Source organism: Pleurodeles waltl, chromosome 1_2 (assembly GCF_031143425.1).
Source record: "Pleurodeles waltl isolate 20211129_DDA chromosome 1_2, aPleWal1.hap1.20221129, whole genome shotgun sequence".
Classification (NCBI taxonomy): Eukaryota; Metazoa; Chordata; class Amphibia; order Caudata; family Salamandridae; genus Pleurodeles; species Pleurodeles waltl.
The window spans coordinates 182,843,672-182,849,671 of NC_090437.1; positions in this window are offsets into that span (position 1 = coordinate 182,843,672).

A 6,000-nucleotide genomic window follows, 5' to 3' on the forward strand; every position below is an offset into this window, starting at 1 on the left:
TTGGAGGTGAGTTCAGTGAGGGCTGTCACAATGGATCCATATCCCTTCACAAACCTCCTGTAGTACCCAGTCAAGCCAAGGAATGCCCTGACTTGAGTCTGGGTTTTTGGAGCTACCCAGTCCAGAATAGTCTGGATCTTGGGTTGGAGTGGCTGAACTTGGCCTCCACCTACAAGGTGTCCCAAGTAAACCACAGTTCCCTGCCCTATCTGGCATTTGGATGCCTTGATAGAGAGGCCTGCAGATTGCAGAGCCTTCAAAACCTTCCTCAGGTGGACCAGGTGATCCTGCCAGGTGGAGCTAAAGACAGCAATATCATCAAGATAAGCTGTGCTAAAGGTCTCCAAGCCAGCAAGGACTTGATTCACCAACCTTTGGAAGGTGGCAGGGGCATTCTTTAAACCAAAGGGCATAACAGTAAACTGATAATGCCCATCAGGTGTGGAGAATGCTGTCTTTTCTTTTGCTCCAGGTGCCATTTTTATTTGCCAGTACCCTGCTGTCAAGTCAAAGGTACTTAGAAATTTGGCAGCACCTAATTTATCAATGAGCTCATCAGCTCTTGGAATTGGATGGGCATCTGTCTTGGTGACAGAATTGAGCCCTCTGTAGTCCACACAAAACCTCATCTCTTTCTTTCCATCTGTGGTGTGAGGTTTGGGGACTAAGACCACTGGGCTAGCCCAGGGGCTGTCAGAGCGCTCAATTACTCCCAATTCCAGCATCTTGTGGACTTCCACCTTGATGCTTTCTTTGACATGGTCAGATTGTCTAAAGATTTTGTTCTTGACAGGCATGCTGTCTCCTGTGTCCACATCATGGGTACACAGGTGTGTCTGACCAGGGGTCAAGGAGAAGAGTTCAGGAAACTGTTGTAGGACTCTCCTACAATCAGCTTGCTGTTGGCCAGAGAGGGTGTCTGAGTAGATCACTCCATCTACTGTGCCATCTTTTGGGTCTGATGACAGAAGATCAGGGAGAGGTTCACTCTCTGCCTCCTGATCCTCATCTGTTACCATCAACAGATTCACATCAGCCCTGTCATGGAAGAGCTTAAGGCGGTTCACATGGATCACCCTCTTGGGGCTCCTGCTTGTGCCCAGGTCCACCAGGTAGGTGACCTGACTCTTCCTCTCTAGCACTGGGTAAGGGCCACTCCATTTGTCCTGGAGTGCCCTGGGAGCCACAGGCTCCAGAACCCAGACCTTCTGCCCTGGTTGGAACTCAACCAGTGCAGCCTTTTGGTCATACCAAAACTTCTGGAGTTGTTGGCTGGCCTCAAGGTTTTTGGTTGCCTTTTCCATGTACTCTGCCATTCTAGAGCGAAGGCCAAGTACATAGTCCACTATGTCCTGTTTAGGCTCATGGAGAGGTCTCTCCCAGCCTTCTTTAACAAGGGCAAGTGGTCCCCTTACAGGATGACCAAACAGAAGTTCAAAGGGTGAGAATCCTACTCCCTTCTGTGGTACCTCCCTGTAAGCGAAAAGCAGACATGGCAGGAGGACATCCCATCTCCTTTTGAGTTTTTCTGGGAGCCCCATGATCATGCCTTTTAATGTCTTGTTGAATCTCTCAACTAAGCCATTAGTTTGTGGATGGTAGGGTGTAGTGAATTTATAAGTCACTCCACACTCATTCCACATGTGCTTTAGGTATGCTGACATGAAGTTGGTACCTCTGTCAGACACCACCTCCTTAGGGAAACCCACTCTGGTAAAGATACCAATGAGGGCCTTGGCTACTGCAGGGGCAGTAGTCGACCTAAGGGGAATAGCTTCAGGATACCTGGTAGCATGATCCACTACTACCAGGATGTACATATTTCCTGAGGCTGTGGGAGGTTCTAGTGGACCAACTATGTCCACACCCACTCTTTCAAAGGGCACCCCCACCACAGGAAGTGGAATGAGGGGGGCCTTTGGATGTCCACCTGTCTTACCACTGGCTTGACAGGTGGGGCAGGAGAGGCAAAACTCCTTAACCATGGTGGACATATTGGGCCAGTAGAAGTGGTTGACTAACCTCTCCCACGTCTTGGTTTGTCCCAAATGCCCAGCAAGGGGAATGTCATGGGCCAATGTTAGGATGAACTCTCTGAACAGCTGAGGCACTACCACTCTCCTAGTGGCACCAGGTTTGGGGTCTCTGGCCTCAGTGTACAGGAGTCCATCTTCCCAATAGACCCTATGCGTTCCATTTTTCTTGCCTTTGGACTCTTCAGCAGCTTGCTGCCTAAGGCCTTCAAGAGAGGGACAGGTTTCTTGTCCCTTACACAGCTCTTCCCTTGAGGGTCCCCCTGGGCCCAAGAGCTCAACCTGATAAGGTTCAAGCTCCAAAGGCTCAGTTCCCTCAGAGGGCAGAACTTCTTCCTGAGAAGAGAGGTTCCCTTTCTTTTGCTGTGTTGCAGTTGGTTTCCCAACTGACTTTCCTTTTCTCTTGGTAGGCTGGGCCATTCTTCCAGACTCCAGCTCTACTTGTTCACCCTGTGCCTTGCATTGTGCTCTGGTTTTCACACACACCAGTTCAGGGATACCCAGCATTGCTGCATGGGTTTTTAGTTCTACCTCAGCCCATGCTGAGGACTCCAGGTCATTTCCAAGCAGACAGTCCACTGGGATATTTGAGGAGACCACCACCTGTTTCAGGCCATTGACCCCTCCCCATTCTAAAGTAACCATTGCCATGGGATGTACTTTTCTCTGATTGTCAGCGTTGGTGACTGTGTAAGTTTTTCCAGTCAGGTATTGGCCAGGGGAAACCAGTTTCTCTGTCACCATGGTGACACTGGCACCTGTATCCCTCAGGCCCTCTATTCTAGTCCCATTAATCAAGAGTTGCTGTCTGTATTTTTGCATGTTAGGCGGCCAGACAGCTAGTGTGGCTAAATCCACCCCACCCTCAGAAACTAGAGTAGCTTCAGTGTGGACCCTGATTTGCTCTGGGCACACTGTTGATCCCACTTGGAGACTAGCCATACCAGTGTTACCTGGATGGGAGTTTGGAGTGGAACCTTTCTTGGGACAGGCCTTGTCTCCAGTTTGGTGTCCATGCTGTTTACAGCTATGACACCAGGCCTTTTTGGGATCAAAGTTTTTACCCTTGTACCCATTGTTTTGTGAAGAGGCTCTGGGCCCACCCTCCTGTGCAGGTTTTTGGGGGCCTGTAGAAGACTCTTTACTATTTTTAGTTTTGGTTGTCTCATCACCCTTCTGCTGGGGAGTCTTTGTGACCCCTTTCTTTTGGTCACCCCCTGTTGAAGTCTTGGACACCCTTGTCTTGACCCAATGGTCCGCCTTCTTTCCCAATTCTTGGGGAGAAATTGGTCCTAGGTCTACCAGATGCTGATGCAGTTTATCATTGAAACAATTACTTAACAGGTGTTCTTTCACAAATAAATTGTACAGCCCATCATAATTACTTACACCACTGCCTTGAATCCAACCATCTAGTGTTTTCACTGAGTAGTCAACAAAGTCAACCCAGGTCTGGCTCGAGGATTTTTGAGCCCCCCTGAACTTAATCCTGTACTCCTCAGTGGAGAATCCAAAGCCCTCAATCAGGGTACCCTTCATGAGGTCATAAGATTCTGCATCTTGTCCAGAGAGTGTGAGGAGTCTATCCCTACACTTTCCTGTGAACATTTCCCAAAGGAGAGCACCCCAGTGAGATCTGTTCACTTTTCTGGTTACACAAGCCCTCTCAAAAGCTGTGAACCATTTGGTGATGTCATCACCATCTTCATATTTAGTTACAATCTCTTTAGGGATTTTCAACATGTCAGGAGAATCTCTGACCCTATTTATGTTGCTGCCACCATTGATGGGTCCTAGGCCCATCTCTTGTCTTTCCCTCTCTATGGCTAGGATCTGTCTTTCCAAAGCCAATCTTTTGGCCATCCTGGCTAACTGGATGTCCTCTTCACTGGGGCTATCCTCAGTGATTTCAGAGGTGTTGGTCTCTCCTGTGAGGGAACCAGCATCTCTGACTATTATTTTTGGAGTCAGGGTTTGAGGGACCCTGTTCTCCCTAGATAGGACTGGTAGGGGGGAATTGTCCTCCAAGTCACTATCCTCTTCCTCTGAGTTGCCACCCTCAGAGGGGTTGGCCTTTTCAAACTCTGCCAAAAGCTCCTGGAGCTGTATTTTGGTAGGTTTGGGGCCCATTGTTATTTTCTTTATTTTACAGAGTGACCTTAGCTCCCTCATCTTAAGATGGAGGTAAGGTGTGGTGTCGAGTTCCACCACAGTCACATCTGTGCTAGACATTTTGTTTCTAAAAGTTGGAATACTTTTTAAGAATCTACAACTGTTTCTAGAATCTAATTTCAAACTTTTAACAAACTTTTAAACTCTAAAAGACAATGCTAAACAGGGACTTAACACACAAGGCCCTAGCAGGACTTTTAAGAATTTAGAAAACTTTTCAAATTGCAAAAATCAATTTCTAATGACAATTTTGGAATTTGTCGTGTGATCAGGTATTGGCTGAGTAGTCCAGCAAATGCAAAGTCTTGTACCCCACCGCTGATCCACCAATGTAGGAAGTTGGCTCTGTATGTGCTATTTCAAAGTAAGGAATAGCATGCACAGAGTCCAAGGGTTCCCCTTAGAGGTAAAATAGTGGTAAAAATAGATAATACTAATGCTCTATTTTGTGGTAGTGTGGTCGAGCAGTAGGCTTATCCAAGGAGTAGTGTTAAGCATTTGTTGTACATACACATAGACAATAAATGAAGTACACACACTCAGAGACAAATCCAGCCAATAGGTTTTTATATAGAAAAATATCTTTTCTTAGTTTATTTTAAGAACCACAGGTTCAATTTCTACATGTAATATCTCATTCGAAAGGTATTGCAGGTAAGTACTTTAGGAACTTTAAATCATAAAAATTGCATGTATACTTTTCAAGTTATTGACAAATAGCTGTTTTAAAAGTGGACACTTAGTGCAATTTTCACAGTTCCTGGGGGAGGTAAGTTTTGGTTAGTTTTACCAGGTAAGTAAGACACTTACAGGGTTCAGTTCTTGGTCCAAGGTAGCCCACCGTTGGGGGTTCAGAGCAACCCCAAAGTCACCACACCAGCAGCTCAGGGCCGGTCAGGTGCAGAGTTCAAAGTGGTGCCCAAAACACATAGGCTAGAATGGAGAGAAGGGGGTGCCCCGGTTCCGGTCTGCTTGCAGGTAAGTACCCGCGTCTTCGGAGGGCAGACCAGGGGGGGTTTTGTAGGGCACCGGGGGGGACACAAGCCCACACAGAAATTTCACCCTCAGCAGCGCGGGGGCGGCCGGGTGCAGTGTAGAAACAAGCGTCGGGTTGGTAATGGAAGTCAATGGGAGATCTAGGGATCTCTTCAGCGCTGCAGGCAGGCAAGGGGGGGGTTCCTCGGGGAAACCTCCACTTGGTCGAGGGAGAGGGACTCCTGGGGGTCACTCCTCCAGTGAAAGTCCGGTCCTTTAGGTCCTGGGGGCTGCGGGTGCAGGGTCTCTCCCAGGTGTCGGGACTTAGGATTCAAAGAGTCGCGGTCAGGGGAAGCCTCGGGATTCCCTCTGCAGGCGGCGCTGTGGGGGCTCAGGGGGGACAGGTTTTGGTACTCACAGTATCAGAGTAGTCCTGGGGTCCCTCCTGAGGTGTTGGATCTCCACCAGCCGAGTCGGGGTCGCCGGGTGCAGTATTGCAAGTCTCACGCTTCTTGAGGGGAGCTTGCAGGGTTCTTTAAAGCTGCTGGAAACAAAGTTGCAGCTTTTCTTGGAGCAGGTCCGCTGTCCTCGGGAGTTTCTTGTCTTTTCGAAGCAGGGGCAGTCCTCAGAGGATGTCGAGGTCGCTGGTCCCTTTGGAAGGCGTCGCTGGAGCAGGATCTTTGGAAGGCAGGAGACAGGCCGGTGAGTTTCTGGAGCCAAGGCAGTTGTCGTCTTCTGGTCTTCCTCTGCAGGGGTTTTTCAGCTAGGCAGTCCTTCTTCTTGTAGTTGCAGGAATCTAATTTTCTAGGGTTCAGGGTAG